At 39.3% G+C, this 16,776-nt stretch overlaps 1 protein-coding gene and 1 long non-coding RNA gene across 7 annotated transcripts in view; one reads left to right on the top strand and one right to left on the bottom strand.

Annotated features, from left to right (window-relative positions):
• LRRC9 (leucine rich repeat containing 9) overlaps positions 1 to 1,579 on the bottom strand; it is a 161,796-nt gene extending 160,217 nt beyond the window's left edge. For all 6 annotated transcript variants that reach the window (XR_007412699.1, XR_007412701.1, XR_007412700.1 and 3 more), the window contains exon 1: positions 900 to 1,579. The gene's annotated coding sequence lies outside the window, so the exon portion shown is untranslated. The remainder of the gene's footprint in view (positions 1 to 899) is intronic.
• On the top strand, positions 411 to 1,850 carry LOC118355460 (uncharacterized). The gene is made up of 2 exons (XR_004817901.2): positions 411 to 1,514; positions 1,626 to 1,850. It is a non-coding gene; the product is annotated as an uncharacterized LOC118355460 (long non-coding RNA).
• Positions 1,851 to 16,776: the final 14,926 nt, after the last annotated feature.

Here is a 16,776-nt window from a genome sequence, read left to right as displayed (position 1 = left end):
GGGAGAAGCAGGCTCCATGAAGGGAGCCCGATGTGGGACTCGATCCCGGGACTCCAGGATCACGCCCTGGGCCGAAGGCAGGCGCTAAACCACTGAGCCACCCAGGGATCCCCGCATATGTTCTATATATAGTATCTGTCCCACTGTATTGTGATGCTTGCAGGTCTTTCCTCTCTACCAGATTACAGGTTTGCTAAAGGCAGGGACAATAAAACTATCACAGGCCTGGCACTTGCCTGGTGTTCCATAAAATTTGTTGAATAGTTTGAATTACTTGCCATGCTACAGAGTCCTATTGTGGGATAATTTGGAATATAATATAATAATATATAAATATTTGCTGTACATGACCAGAGTATAATTATAATAGAATATAAAGCACTATGTTTCTGTCTGCCATGAGAGCTGGGTGGGGTATTATCCTGAGAAAATCAAATTTCTTTTCTACAAACTAGAAGCCCTGTATGATCAAACTGTCTGCTTCCTTGGGTAGAAAGAGATGAGAATCCATGTGTTGGCACTAATGGGCCCAACAGACGCCCTTTGGGTTGTAGGTGAACAGTGTCAACTTTGGCCAAGGAGCAGTTGGTTTTCTCCGTTCTATACCTTAACGTGTACAGAAAAGGCTGCACAGGTGACACCTTCCCTTTCCTCTTCCTCTTAACCTTTGCTCTGGACACCCTGAAGGCCTCCAATAAAGACACGTCACTGTCTCATTATTACTGTCATCTCCATTGCGCCATTACTGGGCTCCTTTGACTTCGACGTTGCTTCTCTCCCGTCTTCCACCCGGGGGGTAGGGGGGCGGGCAGGCAGAGAGTGAGGAGAGGAGAACAAAGACTCCCGGGCCCGCCCACAGGTGATGTAGGCCCGGAGGCGACAAGGTGACACACACTCACCTTATCCCAGAAAGATGATGGATTCCAAGGCAATCCGACACAAACCAGAGTCCGCTCTGACCTCTCAATCCCTGTCTTGCAACAGCAGGCACGACACCTTCTCTAACCCGGGGCCTGGTGTGTATACACTCCCAGCTCCGGTTGCCTAGGAAACCTGCCCTCCGCCTCGCGCGACCTTGGAGTGGGGAGGGGGACCACAGAGGCGGGGAAAGCGGCGGCCGAGGCCGTTTCTGGGTCACGTGGCGGCACCCTCCAGCCAATCAGCAGAGGAAGGGGTCCACCCGGAAGCCCCCGCTGGTGCTGCTGGGAAACGGTGGGGAGCGGCGGGTCCGCGCGTGTGTCTGAGCCGGAGCGCATCTTTCCGTCTGTCTGCGCTGGGTCAGGGCAGCGGTCCGGAAGCACCGAGTTGTGGGCATAGTGGCAGGGACCTAGTCGCGAGGCCGCCTCCAGCCCCGGCTCTCTTTCATCGAAAGCCTGTGGCCCTCGGGGCCTGGAAGCCCGGAGCCCGGCTGGACTGGAACCTCAGAGTCCCGGCGCTGTGACGTCATAAGGCGAGCAGCCAGGCCCGACCGGGAAAGCAGCCGACGGGCCGGGGGGAAGCACGGCGCGGCCGAGGTGGGCCCTCCGAGGGACTTCTCAGCCGTCCTGGGCCGGCTCCAAAGTTACTGAAAAAAAAAAAAAAAAAAGCAAAGTCAAAGTAACTGTAGCTGTCCTTTCATTTCCTAGACCTGCCTGCCCCATGTGGGAGCCACTAACCCCAGGCACGCGTGGCTCTTGTGCTCTTCACCTTCCCGACCTAGTAGAAATTGAGACGTACCCTAAACTACGCGCTGTATCTTGAAGGTTTGATGTGAGGGGGGAGGAAAAATCGTGTTTGTTGAAGTCATAATATTTTTTAATATATCGGGTTAAATAAAAATGCGGTATTAAAATTTTACTTTTTAAAAGCAACGATTAGAGATTTTTGAATTACATCTGTGACTTCTATTATGTTGTTGGACAGCGTTCCTGGTTTTGTTTTGTTTTGTTTGTTTTGTGGTTCAGTTCTTTTGCGTAGAATATTTATGACGTCCAATTCAAGCGAAATAGTGCCTGTACTACCCTTTTTCCGTCACCAGATGTCCGCCTCACTCAATAGACTATAGTTTTAAACTGTTTTCCTCAAGAAAAATAGAAGTGCAGATTTAAAATATATTTCCAGGGGGCTTGTGTGGCTCAGGGGGTAGAGCATCCCACTCTTGATCTCGGGGTATAAGTTTGGTGGGGAGCCTGTTTAAAAAAAAATTCTATTTATCTAGTAACAGCATATTTGTTATGATTCCATTATTTTTTCTATCATGTTGACTGTAAACGCATAAACGTATAAAAAAGTAAATTAATTTTCCCTCTACATTTTTTATTTTACAGGAATTTATTGTCCATCTGTCATCGATTAGTTAATAAATTAATTAAAATATTTGTGACTTAGGGGTTTAAAACAAATACGGGTGAAGTCTGATTCGTATTTGCATTCTTAATATTATTTGAAAATCTAGTTGGGGACGCCTCGGTGGCACAGCGGTTGAGGTGTCTGACTTTGCCTCAGGGCCTGATCCTAGAGACCGGAAATCGGGTCCCACATGGGGGTCCCCGCATGGAGCCTGCTTCTCCCTCTGCCTGTGTCTCTGCCTCTCTCTCTCTCTCTCTCTCTCTGTCTCTCTAGTTGAACAAGATGACCTGTCTTAGCAAATATTCATCTTAGGGTACAAAGACTAGATAAAGATGGTTTAGAAATCTAAATTTGTAGATTAAGAATTTAGGTCAGAAATCAATGAGGATTTTATACATCATTTAGGAGGATGGAGCTCTTTTGGATACAGTAAAGAGATGATTAAAGTATATTGTTAACAATCTGTTATGACTCTCCTAACCAGTAAAAGACTAAGGAGAGAACTAGCACACAGTTTTCTTTATATAAACAAGTAATTTTAAGACCTATTTCTAAAAAAAAAGACCTATTTCTAGGTTTTGTATTCTTCCGATGGCTTTTAACTGTAATCACCTTTTGTTCCAGATACCATCTAGAGTATGTTAACAACAGGCAATTCTTTAAGAATTATTCAGGACAAAGGCTTTAGTTTGGCAAATCACTAATGGTTATTAGCCTGCAGCTACACAAGAATTCTGATTCAATTGCTGACTGGCCCATCCTTGAGCTTTTCCAATAAATATAGAGGTGCATGTATCTTTTTTGAGTTAGTGTTTTATTTCTTTGGGTAAATACCCAAGAATGAATTACTGGGGAAATGCAAATCAAAACCACAATGAGATACCACCTCACAGCAGCCAGAAAGAAAAGAAATGACAAGTGTGAGTGAGAATATATATGGAGAAAAGGGAACTCTTATGCACAGTTGGTGGGAATGTAAGTTGGTGCAGCCACTGTGACAAACTCTATGGAGGATCCTCAAAAAATTAAAAATAGGAATACCATATGATCCAGTAATTCAACTACTGAGTATTTATGCAGAGGAAACAAAACACTAATTCAAAAAGATATATGCACCCCAGTGTTTATTGCAGCATAATTTACAAGAGCCAAGAAATGGAAGCAACCCAAGTGTCTATTGATGGATGAATGGATAGAAAAGATGACCTCACAATTTATACATCACAACCTATAGTTGAGTACTACCTTACATATTCCAAACAAGTGCTGCTTTGATTCTGTAGAGATTTATCCACATTTTTTCCAGCTATAGTATTTTACAATAAAATACTTGAGAAGTTAACAAATCAAATGTAAGACACCCCCCCCACACACACACACACATACACAAACATCATTGGTGAAGCTAATCTATAGCATTAAAAATACTGGGGATTTGCTCCTGTTTTCATCTCTCTGTGCCCCAGACTAGTAGGAGCCAATTTTGCCTAAGTGAATCTTCATTGAACCAAACTTTCCCTCAGGTGAACTGTTGCAAGATCCAGTGGAAAGAGGGAATATTAGCACTTTTCTCTACAGATATACAGCCATTTTGCCAATGGCATTTCCAGGATTAAAGCTGGTATTTTAAGCTCTATATGTCTCATGACCATTTCCCAGTTGATTTGAAGCTTAGGAGGGAAAGAAAGGGGTATTATTTATTCGCCTTCTAAAGCCTGGTTCTATAGTTTGGGTTAAGTGTATTTTTGTATAATCCAAATGTTTGAAACTTAAAACGCATATTGACGCTGAAAAAAGGATATTCTGTTAAGTCAGAATAAAGAACTCTCTTTCCATTTTAGGAAAGTGAAAAGATTGCTTTACTGTTACTGTAGATCTACCTCCTAGCCACATGTACACAAAGAAGATAGTATCTGTAGAATTTAGAGCCAGTCTACAGAGAAACACTTGATTTGCTTTATAAACCATAGCTAATGTCCACATCTGTGTACTTGACCAGTGGTCTTGGGAAAGAGATCCAGCACTGTTATCAAATACAGGGAACTCTAGGACAATTGCTATTTGTGGCCAGCACCATCTTGCCAGCTCTGCCCAGAATGATCATTGCATGAGCCAACCCGCAAATCCCACACCTAAGTAGAAGCAGAATTTTAATTGTGCAAACACAAGATGAACTCCACCAAGCAGGACATTAAACTGTAATTAGGAACTTCAAATGACCCTCTTAAGTTATATCCAGGGCATCAAAAATAAGAAATGCATACATGCCCTTGAAAACATACAAGAAAAGCTGATACATATACAATGTGAATGTCTTAAATGTATTTTCATTTGTTTATATGTATTTATAAAAATAGAAGAATTTTACCTAAGCAGGTTTTGAATGGAAGTTATCAGTTTTTAAATTATTGTGCTTAGAAGACTTTAAGCATTTAATTCATCTTATCAGAGTTTTTAAATTATTGTGCTTAGGAGACTTTAAGCATTTAATTCACCTTTGTCTTAATATGGAATCACATTTAAAATCATCCTAGATATTCTTTCTTTGAAAGCTATGTTAGCAGTCTTCTGTTTTTATTTAAAAAGCCCCTATTGGCAGGACCTGTACCCCGTGCCTGACCTAGATCTGAAATGCTATGGACTCTGTCATCTTTGTCTTTTTTGATCTTCAGAAAAGATACTTATCCTCATATTTAAAAGTCCGTGTTCAAAAAAATAATAATAAAAAGTCCGTGTTCCCATCAGTTCTGTTCAATAGAAATAAAATGTGGCCCATATATGTCATTTTAAATGTTCTCTTAGCCACATTAAAAAAGCAAAAAGAAACAGGCAAAATTAATTTTTATGATATTTTTAAAATCAATTTAGCATCAGAAAAGGCTTTTTGTTTAAATTGAGGTATAATTAAAAAAATAAATTGAAGTATAATTGACATACAACATTATATTAGTTTCAGGTGTACAAATTTGATGCTTGTATATATTACAAAATGATCATAATAAATCTAGTTAATACTCATTATCATATATAGTTACAGAATTTTTTCTTGTAGGAAGAAATTTTAAGATTTACTCTTAGCCATTTTCAAATATACACTGCAGTATTATTAACTATAATTATGATGCTGTATATTGCATCCTCACGATTTTTTAATTTTATAACTAAAAATTTGTACCTTTGACTCCCTTTATTTTGCCCAATCCCCACCCCTACCTCTGGCAACCTCAAATCTGTTCCCTATATTCATAAAGTTGATTGTTTGCTTGTTTTGTTTAATTTTTGTATTCTGCATATAGGTGAGATCATATAGCATTTGTCTTCCTCTTTCTGACTTATTTCACTTAGCATAGTGCCCTCAAAGTTCTTCCATATTGTCACAAATGTTGAGATTTCATTCTTTTTTTGTTTCAATGTATGCATATGTACTACGGTGCCTTTATTCTTTCTCTGTCAATGGGCACTTAGAGTGTTCCTATACCTTGGCTACTGTAAATAATGCTTCAAGTTACTGTTTTCATTTTCTTTGAATAAATACCCAGAAGTGGAATTGGTGGATGATTTGGTAGTTTTATTTTTAATATTTTTTATGAACCTCCATGCTCTTTTCCACAGTGGTTGCACCAATTTACATTTCTACCAACAGTGCATGAGGGTTCCTTTTACTCCACATCCTCACCAAAACTTGTTATTTCTCATCTTTTTGATAAATCTTTCTGACAGGTGTGAGGTGATACATCTCGTGGTTTTGATTTGCATTTTTGTGATGATTAGTAATGTTGAGCATCTTTTCATGTGTTTATTAGCCATCTGTATATCTTCTTTGGAAAAACATCTATTCAAATCCTCTGCCAGCTTTTTAATCAGTTTTTTTGGGGGGGTTTTTCTCTCTCTCTCTTGAGTTTTATGAATTCTTTGTATATTTTGTACATCAACCATTTATCAGATATATGGTTTGCAAATATTTTCTCCCATTCAATACATTGACTTATTTTGTTGATGGCTTCCTTTCCTGTGCAGGTGAAATCAATTTTAATATTTTTAACCTAACATATCAAAGTATTTTCATTTCAACATGTACTCTATATAAAAAGTCATTAATAACTTATCTTCCATTCTTTCTTTCATATGAAATTTTCAAAAATCAGAGTATATTTTGTCTTAACAGCACATCTGAATTCAGACCAGCCACATTTTAAGTGCTAATAGATACCTGTGAATCATGACTACCATGTTCAATTGTATAGTTCTAAATGATAGCCTTTAATTTTTTTTATTCAGAATTTAGGTGAACGTTAGGCCTAGATTTGTTGCATTGACAGAAAACACAAAATAATCATAGCTTTAAAAAGATAGAATTTTATTTCTTTCTTATACAAAGTTGAGACCTAGTGGTCTGGGGTTAGAAAGGTGTCAGGATCCGGCTTTTTTGTCTTCTCTGCTGGGTATAGCCTTTATTAGAAGGTCGCCTCATGGTCTAAGATGCTTGCTTCTTCTCCAGTCATCACATCTGCCTGCCAGTCAGTAGATAGGAGGAAAAAGAATGGGGGGGAGAAGTTTTATATAATAATCATGTACCATCAACCAGAACTTAGCCACAAGTTCACAGGTTGCACAGGGTGCAAGAGAGATTGGAAAATTTAATGTTAATTTAAAGCAGTCTGTTGTCCAGCTTAAAATTGGAGGTTTTGCTACTACAGAAGAAAAGGGAATGGCTAAGGAGGAGAAATCAGTAATCTTTATTTCAAGAGGGTCTTTGAAAATTCAATAGGTTTTCAAAGAGATTGTCTTAAATATACCTGTCGCTGGAAGTGAAACAAGGCCTCTTTAGGGTTATGCCTTCTCTAGTAGAATTAATCCACAGATTTCTCAGTTTACTGGCAAATCTGCTGATACTTAACATCCAAAAGGTAGAGATTCCAACAGATTCCTTAGTACTCTAGGGGCACAGAGAACTATGCTTGGGTAACATTCAGAGAGGTTTCTGCCATAGTAGAAAGGTCTCCTCAGTCTTGGCTTATAGCCAGATCATCTGACATGACCCAGTTTTGTGTTCATATGTGCAGATGTTTAATTTCTTAGTTATTAAATTTCAGTTGTAACGTGTATAACATATGAGTTATCTGAAAAGGGAGCTATTTTCTGGAGAAAAAATCGGCTAAATGGGGGATAGGTCCATTTTGCTCCTTTTGGCAGGTGGCTTTGTTACCATTTAGCCATTTTGTTAGATATCTTTTTTTTCTACCTAAATATAAATAACCAGAGGTCAAGGGCCTATATTTTATTACTTTTGTGTTTCCCACACACAACGTTAGTATTTAAATAAATCCATATTTGGTATTTTTAATTAAATGCACTGCTCCTTTAAAGCTCTGAAATCTAGGATAAATACCTAACGATCAGGATTACTGAGAGTATAAAACACTCAAATCCATACTCTTCCTGCTTTTATTCAAAGATGGTTTGCCTACTTTCTCAAGATATATCTTAAAAGTTGAAATCAAAATTCTCTTATTCTCCCTCCGTCAATCAATATTCTTGATTTCTGATCCCACACAAAGCATCACTGTTCCCAGAAAATTATTTAAATTATGTGGAGACTTGGGCAGCCTGGGTGGCTCAGCAGTTTGGTGCCGCCTTTGGCCCAGGGTGTGATCCCGGAGTTTCAGGATCGAGTCCCGCGTCAGGTTCCTTGCATGGAGCCTGTTTCTCCCTCTGCCTGTGTCTCTGCCTCTCTCTCTTTCTCGAATAAATAAATAAAATATTTTTTTAAAAAGCTGAAAATTAAAAATAAATTATGTGGAGACTCAAAGCCTGGTGATAAGTAAATGAGTTTCCAGCTCAGGTTTTATTACAGTGAACTTTGGTAATCCAAACAGATACAGCAAAATTCTTAAAATGAATTAATTTTTATTTAATTTAGTAAGTGAATGCTTAAATTAATAGATAGCTTGGGTTTGTTTGAGAAAGGAAAGAGGAACCAATGAAGGGAAATAAATGTCATCCAGCCAAATAGATGGGAGAGATTCACTATGTGCATTTGAGTCTCACTGCTACATTCTCTACTAGACAAGGCAACTCTCAGGGAATGGGGTCCCTCTCAGTCTCCATCTTCAGGTCTCAGAAGTGCACTTGCCACATAGCTGTTAGTGGGCGTGTATGTGTTGTGAAATGACGGAGCATTCTTCCTCATTGCAGTCACATCAAGAAATATTGGCTGAAATACTGCCAATATCCTTTAACTAACTAAAGATGGTTGAGTTAAAAAGATACTTGAGTAAAAATGATTATTTTAAAGAATGCACTTGCCCTTCCCACATCAAATTCTTTTTAATAAGTATAATTATGGTTGCGATTCTCATTTAGAATGATGTCAGCAGCCTCTCGACTGTGTTCAAAGGGAAAAGAAACTAGGAAAGATTGAAGTCCTTTCTAAAGGTGTAGATCAGAGAATAGAGATGAGAGTATAAATAAAATGCTTGCAGATGAGATCTTTGTGTTTTTTGATTGTAGATGTTTCTCCTTCCCTTGGATGCCCTTTGTATCTAATTCTTCACTTACCATCTTTAGTTCTTGTTCCATTGAAACGATTATAATTCATCTGAAATCATTGTTTTGAATGCCTCAGTTCTTTTTTTATTTATTTGTCAGAAGAATTTTTCTTTATTCTGTAAGTGACTTCCCCTTCCCTGGAATGAAATAGCAACACTAATCTTTTTTTTTCTTTCAGTTCTTGAATCATGAATATAATTAAGTCTTCAAATGTAGCCATGACATTGTTTTATAAATATTGTGAGTTAAATTTTATATTTGTTGGTTAATTGAATAACTTCCACTAAATATATTTATATTATTTCTTTTCAAATAATAGCATCATTTTTCAGGCAATTTCATTTTATTTTATTTTTTTAAAAGATTTATTTATTTATTTATTCATGAGAAACACACAGAGAGAGAGAGATAGGCAGAGACACAGGCAGAGGGAGAAGCAGGCTCCATGCAAGGAGCCCGACGTGGGACTTGATTCCGGGCCTCCAGGATCACACCCTGGGCTGCAGGCGGCGCTAAACCGCTGAGCCACCGGGGCTGCCCTTTCAGGCAATTTTAAATGAGCTAAACTGATTTGAATAAAAAAATGTGTTGGTGACAAAAAAACTGTTGTCATAAAGTGAGATTTGGGTGATGTAAGATGGAATTCATGTCTCAAAAATTCCAAAGGGAGGCACTTAGGTGGCTCAATTCTTTAGAATTTTCCAATTGGATATTCCATCTAAAGGGAAGGTCATTTCTTCAAGACTTTTCAAAATATTCTTAGATTTTTTGTCACTAATTTTCTTCCCTTTAGTTTTATTTCTAAGTTCAATTTAAATGAGTTCCTAAGCATTAGCAGTGTTATTTGAGCATAAATACAGGGATTCAAATGAAAGCCACTCTAGACACTGATGAACAGCTGTGATAAGTGACTGACAGGTACTTTGAATTATAAGTTTATTGTGTTGTATTTTTTCTGTAATAATGACACACTGTCTTAATTTGTAGAATATCCTTATCTTTCCCAGCTTTCTAGACTATCAAAGCATATTTACCAGAGAGAACTTTAAATTTAGAATTTCATTACAAAAATTTCTTGATTGGAACAAGTATTCTCAGGCTTTTTGGTCTCCTTTATAGTCTTAAAAATTACTAAGGACCCCAAATAACTTGGTCTGTGTGAGTTATACCAACTGATATTTACCATATTAGAAACCAAATCTCAGAAGTTTAAACGTGTTTATTTAAAAAAGAATAAATGATTACATGTTAACAAATAGCATGTTTATATAAATAATTATACTTTGTGAAAGAAAAACTTTAGTGGGAAACACAGAATTGTTTTACATGTTTTAAAAGTTCCTTAGTGTCTGACTTAAGGAAATATATCTGACTTAAGTGTCTGACTTAAGATTTTTTTTTTAAAGATTTTATTTATTTACTCATGAGAGACACACAGAAAGAGGCAAAGACATAGGCAGAGGGAGAAGCAGGCTCCTTGCGAGGAACCTGATGCGAGAGTTCATCCCAGGACCCGGGGACCACAACCTGAGCTGAAGGCAAATGTTCAACCACTGAGCCACCCAAGTGCCCCTGACTTAAAATTCTTACATATGCTTTTTTAGTCAGTCTGTTGTAAAATCTCAGCTCATGTATCTTCATACATTCATGAGAGAATGAGAGTGAAAAGCAAATTACATCCTAGTATTGTTATGAAATCGGTTTTGACCTCACAGACCATGAGAGTCATCCACCACATGTTGAGAACCACTGGTCTTGAATAACATTTGGTCCATGAAGAATAAAAGGTTTAATATTCATAATTGAGAGTAAAGGATTTTAGAAATCTAGGCCTAAAAGCTACCCCATTAGTCATTGGGACATAAGTTTTAAATCCATTTTAAATCTTTTTTTAAAAAAAGATTTTATTTATTTATTCATAGAGAGAGAGAGAGAGGCAGAGACACAGGCAGAGGGAGAAGCAGGCATCATACAGAGAGCCTGACGTGGGACTCGATTCAGGGTCTCCAGGATCACGCCCTGGGCTGCAGGCGGCGCTAAACCGCTGCGCCACGGGGGCTGCCCTTAAATCCATTTTAAAATAATTTCCTCACCATTTAGCTTGTAGAGGTCAAGATCAGTTTTAAAATTCTGAAAAATTCGGGGCACCTGGGTAGCTCATTGGTTGAGGGTCTACCTTCGACTCAGGTCCTGGTCCCAGGGTCCTGGGATGCCGTCTGGTATCAGGCTCCCTGCAGGGAGTCTGCTTCTCCCTCTGCCTGTGTTTCTGCCTCTGTGTGTGTGTGTGTGTCTCTCATGAATAAATAAATAAATAAAACCTTTAAAAAAATAAAATAAAATTCTGAAAAAATCCACATATGTACTTGACATTATTGAGTGTATGACACTATTGACATAAGGATATATATCCACATTGAGCAGAATTTTAAAAAATGTCTTCACAAGTTGTCATTTGTGATCTTACTATTTTAAGTAGTTACTACCATCATGTTGCCTAACAGAGTCAGCAGGGTGCAGTAGAAATAGCTCAAGGTTTTGAATTCTAACTTCTGAATTGCCTGGCTTTTGAATGTGGGCAAGTTATGTCACTCCTCTAAACGTCAGTGTTTCCATTTGTGAAATGGTCATAAAAGTGCCTGCAACGCAAAACTGTCCAGACTAGAGGGTCTGTGTGTGTGTGTGCAAGATGGTGTTAGAGAGCTAATAGCTGTGACTATAAAGATGAAGGCCTCTACCTCATCTTTTGCAATCCATCCTTTTGCATGGATTTTGATGGATAGCCATGCTGAATTCCACCTGGAAACAGGTGAGGGCAGTGGTGAACTGCATAAGTAGGAAGGCTTTGGCAAACCTTAGCAGGCAGATAGGCTGCATAGACCCTACTGAAAGCACATCAGGCCAATTCCAGCAAGATGCAGCAGTGGCATTGGAGGAGTGCTCAGATCAGAGTTACCATGAGGTATAGAGACGTAGAAGCCAGTGTGAACCCAAGAATGAAAGCCAAAGAACAAGCTGCCACATCACCAGAGAGGAGAGTCAGATCAAGGCCAGGAATAGGAACAATTAAGGACCTGGAGAGAGAGCAAAGAATCTTGAGAGAGAAATTTCAAGGCCTGGTTGAGATTAGTGACGGATGAAATCCTTTGAGGTGGTGGCCTGGGGCCAGTCATACAGGCCCAGCCTGATCTAAAAGACAACCTGCCCCATTTTGGCCATAGAGAAGGGGAGAAGCTTTTACCATGTGGCTTCTACCCAGACATCAGACAGACCCAGCCTGGATAAAATAAATACTCTCCCTGCATCAGCACCTCTTTCTTCTTCATCTATAACAAAATGCTTGTTCCCATGGGGAACTCATGCCACCTAGAGAAAGTAAGGTGACCAGTTTTCCCAGTTTGCCTAGAACTGAGAGGATTCCCCAGGACACAGATTTTCAGCCTCAAAAATGGAAGAATTCCAGGGGCATTAGGGGGGTTCAGTTGATTAAGTGTCTGACTCTTGATTTTGGTTCAGGTCATGATCTCAGGGTTGTGAGATCAAGCCCAACATGGCTCTTAAGTGCTGGGCATGGAGTCTGCTTAAGATTCTCTGTCTCCCTCTAGAAAAAACAAACAAACAAACAAACAAACAAACAAACAAGAAACCTGGAAAATTCCAGGTAAACTGGGCCATGTTGGTCACCCTGTCCCGTAGTACAACCAACCCCCACTCTAAAGCAATGTACACACATATCATAAGTGAGGGTGATGGAAGTCCTCCCTGAGACATTCTTCTCAGAGCTATCAGTAAAGATATTTCTATGGCTTCTGGCTAACCAAAGTTAGTGGGATGGATGTCAGGATCTGCCAAGGTCATTTCAACCACTACAGGGAGTATTTTTGTCTGAGACATAAAGATAAATCCTGATCCCTAATGATCATCTCGATCCAGCTGAGCCTGAAGCAACACTACCCAGGGACCTTTCGGTGACATGAACTTATAAATTCTTATATAAATTCTTTCTTCTGCATAAGTTTGGATTTGGCTTCTAGCCTGGTTTAATATAGTGGGTACCTTGAACAGAAGTCAGCTTATAAATCATGGCATATACTTAGCTACTAGAAACCTTTCTCACTTTGTAAGAAATTAGAGCTGACTGGGTTAAAAGCTATAATACAGGACTCCTATACTATAAATTGTTCTGCTTTGACCATGTCCTATGATATAAATTGTTCTGCAAGACCAATGTCTTACATTGACTTGATATGTCTGGTCATATAGCCTTTACTGGATTACTCTGTTTCTTGAATACTGCTAGGTATTGTCAGTGATGTCTTCCTGCCATAAATGTCCTCACTATCCTCGCCCCCTCTGTCTTAGCTCTTCTAGCATTATACCTTGCTTTAAATATCCATCCACACTTCTTCCAGCTACTTGCTAGTATATTTAATGCTCTCAGCTCCACCAGTATTTCTGGGTTCCTAGATAAAACACGTTTTGACCTCCTTGACTACAACTTGGCCATGGTTACCTGTTCCAGTCCCTGCTTAGCCTGGCCTGCCGTGACCTTGGCAGGCCAGGAAGGACTGAGAACCAAGGAATGAAACTTTGGCTTAATCTTTAGACACTTAAATGATGTTCTTGGTTGCAGCAGCCTGTTTTTGTCATTATTGGAAATACAGTCATTTTCTAAATAATTCTTTCAGGCTTTGTGCTACTTTAGTGGTCAAGAACTTCCTCTCCCATATTATATAAGTTTGACTGGGTGGCTGGGTATGGCAGGAGATGGGGAATGGTAAATTTGCAGAATAGATTTGTGAAAATGATGAGTCAAGACTGAGTTAAGAAGGATACTGCTACAGCTATAGTTTTCAGATTTTAGTGGATATAAGAATAACTTGAGGGGTTTATTTAAATTGCATATTTCTGAGCCTGTTTCCAGTGAATCTGACTCAGTAGGTCTACTCAGTAGGGCCTATGATCAAGCATGTTAAGCAAGAATATCGTGATTCTGATGTAGTTAGGCTCTAGAATATACTTTGGGAAATATTTCTCCATAGTGTGTTCAGAACATGTGCTTGGGGGAGGAAAGGCCCTGATAGTCTGGGTGTACTAGATTAGATGCAGGGCAGATCATCTTTGTGATTTTCAAATCCTTTTGTGTTCTTTATGATGCTTGGCTTATTTTCCTTAAGAAGTTTGATAAGCTTGAAAGTCAGGAGAGAGAAATATAGCTATGTGGATATATATCTATGCCATAGTATTCCACAAAACCCAAATTTACCAGAGACTGTTGGGGCTCTATGGCCTGCCTAATCTGTGTTTATCATTGAATGTTTTGAGGGATATGAATCTAGAGAATTGGCCTTTACAGTACCATTTTGATTGATTCAGCTCGGTAAAGAGTCAATATTGCTAGCAGCAATTCAAGGTCATAAGAGAGAGGGGGCCAGGTCCCTGGAATTGTGAGACAATTATCTGAAATATAATTGCACTCCAATCCAACATGCATCAAAAGATGTTGTTCCTTATTTGGAGCATCTTCACAGACTGGTTAGAAGGAAATCTTGGAGTACCTGCATCTGCATTCTGGGAGGGATGAACATGGCCCATAAGAACTGGGGCTCCTAGCACCAAGATGGTAGCTTCCATGATACTGTAAGTATTCTGGAAGTTTTGACACTTCCAGCATATCTCAGGAAGGTTTTGCTTGGCTGCTGGTTTCTGGACAGAATCCAGGAAAACCATAGACCTCTCTATGGGAGCAAAGTGCGGGTCTAAGGTGGACCACAAATTCTGAGACCTATATGGAAAAAAGTGGGATTTGTATTACACTAAAGGATAGAGTCTTTTAGTAAAACTGAATAGTCATCATGAGTAGCTGATTTCTCAAGTTGGCCACCAATGGTCTCAATTTCAGTGGGGCAACAAAAAAGGCTGCTGCAGTATTTGGCTTCTCAGGACATTATCCACATAGAATACAATGGGCAAGGAGCTCCATGGTATATTTGTAATATAGTAACACTGGAGACAACACTGTATAAAAATGGATGTGGTCTTTAGTTATCAGGCAAAGTTATAGTTCCTGAAACTATTTAGGTTGGTAGAACATTTGGAGGATGTAGCTGGATAGATGGAGGTGCTGGGGTTGTCCATGATGAGATTCATCCTTTGATAGGGACCTCACTTACACCAGAGCTGTTTTTTCTCACTCTCTTTCTCTACTGGAGGCTTTTAAATGGCATACTGCCTCACCTGTCCAAGCTCAAAGAAGAGAAAGGTTGGAGTCAAATCCGCTTAAGGGCATCACTTCAAGGCAACCTCTATGGAGGCCACCAAGTTGGAGCATAATGAAGATACCTAAGCTGGTATTTAAAGGGGCCTTGAATCAGCTTCATTTAGTAATAGGCACAGTAATCTGGACAGAATCACAACTATTTCCACTTAGGTGGCCCAGATGGACTGACTATTGAGAACTTCCTGAAACTCATTAACTAGAGTGGCTTTATTTCAATACAAACTGAGTAAGCTAAATGAAATTAGTAATCTAGACCAAGACTAAGCTATAGCTCTGCTATTACCACTGACACTTCCAGACCCAATGACCACCTCTCAGCACTCTTCAAAATCCACCACAGTTAGGCTCTGGATTACCCAAAACAGTAGAGCAGGAAACTATTATCATTGCAGGTTTTTTCTTTAATCTTCCATCTTCCTGGAGTGGTGGTTTATGAGAAAGTCCAAACTTTAAGTCACCTAAGATGATGTCTATGGGTCCAAGATTTTAACTAAAATTAAATCCATGCCAAGAGGCTGGAAAGAGTCTTATGTTTCTTTAAACTGTATTTAGAAGGCTAAGGAGAAAGATTATAGGAGAAACAAAAGAATTAGGTGATGGACTTCAGTTCTCAAATTATTTAGGAATGCTGTGAATTTCTATGTGGCCTTAAGCTGGGGGTGGTACTCCTCTCTGCATATTTGGGGTCAATGGGCAGCATAGGAATGATTGACAGGGCCCAAGAGTTTAACTTCAGAGCCTGCAGGTAGCAGAGCTTCACAAAAGCCTCTAGGCTATGGGTGACAGATGTAGAGAGCAGAAAGCCAAGGAGTGGAGAGCCAATGATTTGGGTTTAACTTGGTGGAACCTTGCGAGGTAAAATGAGGCTGAAACAAAACTGGGGAAGGACAAATCACCAATGACCAGAAGGGAAGGCTTGTCTGAGGGAGAAACCAAGACAAGCAGAGATTGAAAGCTGAAATCTCAGTCATCCATCTCCAGAAGGAAAATATTGGTTAAAGCCAGGACCCAGGATATCACAAGATCTGGAGGTGCCTGATGGAGATATCTCAGGGTTGAGATGGAAAAGCAGTGTTTTTTAAAGGAGGAGACCCTGCTAGTCTAAAGGATCCCCAATGTGTCTACTTCTACTCCACACTTGGCTCATTTATTCAGCCATCATTTATTAAGTATCTACTATATGCTAGTCACTGCTATAAAATAGGCATATAAACCAGTGGGAAGAAAAAGACATCCAAGAACTCAGTGCTACCCTGTTCAACACAACATATAGGAAGAAGTTCATTTTTACAAGACCAAAATAACTCTTAGTCAACATGTGTCCATCTTCACAATGCTCTTTCACAATCCCTCTCCCAGCAGTGGGCCCAGCTGGTCCCAAACACTGCTGTTTCTTAGCATTTCTTAACCAAGCAAAAGCATCATTGTCTGTGGCTCTGCATTCATTGATTTTTTATTGTGTTTCTTCAGCTTGAAATTATTTCACTTTTTTGTTCATGTCAGAGCAGCTACCTAAAGTCTTAAGAGCATTCATGCTTTATATGTGTCTGCTCAGGTGTGGTGTTAAATGCATCCTTATTTCTAACATGATTTAGTTTTTAGAAGTCCAACTTTCTACCACT

This window comes from Canis lupus, chromosome 8 (genome assembly GCF_003254725.2).
Source record: "Canis lupus dingo isolate Sandy chromosome 8, ASM325472v2, whole genome shotgun sequence".
NCBI lineage: Eukaryota > Metazoa > Chordata > Mammalia > Carnivora > Canidae > Canis > Canis lupus.
The sequence above is the reverse complement of the archived record's forward strand: the minus strand, read 5'-3'. Positions and strand labels throughout refer to the sequence as shown.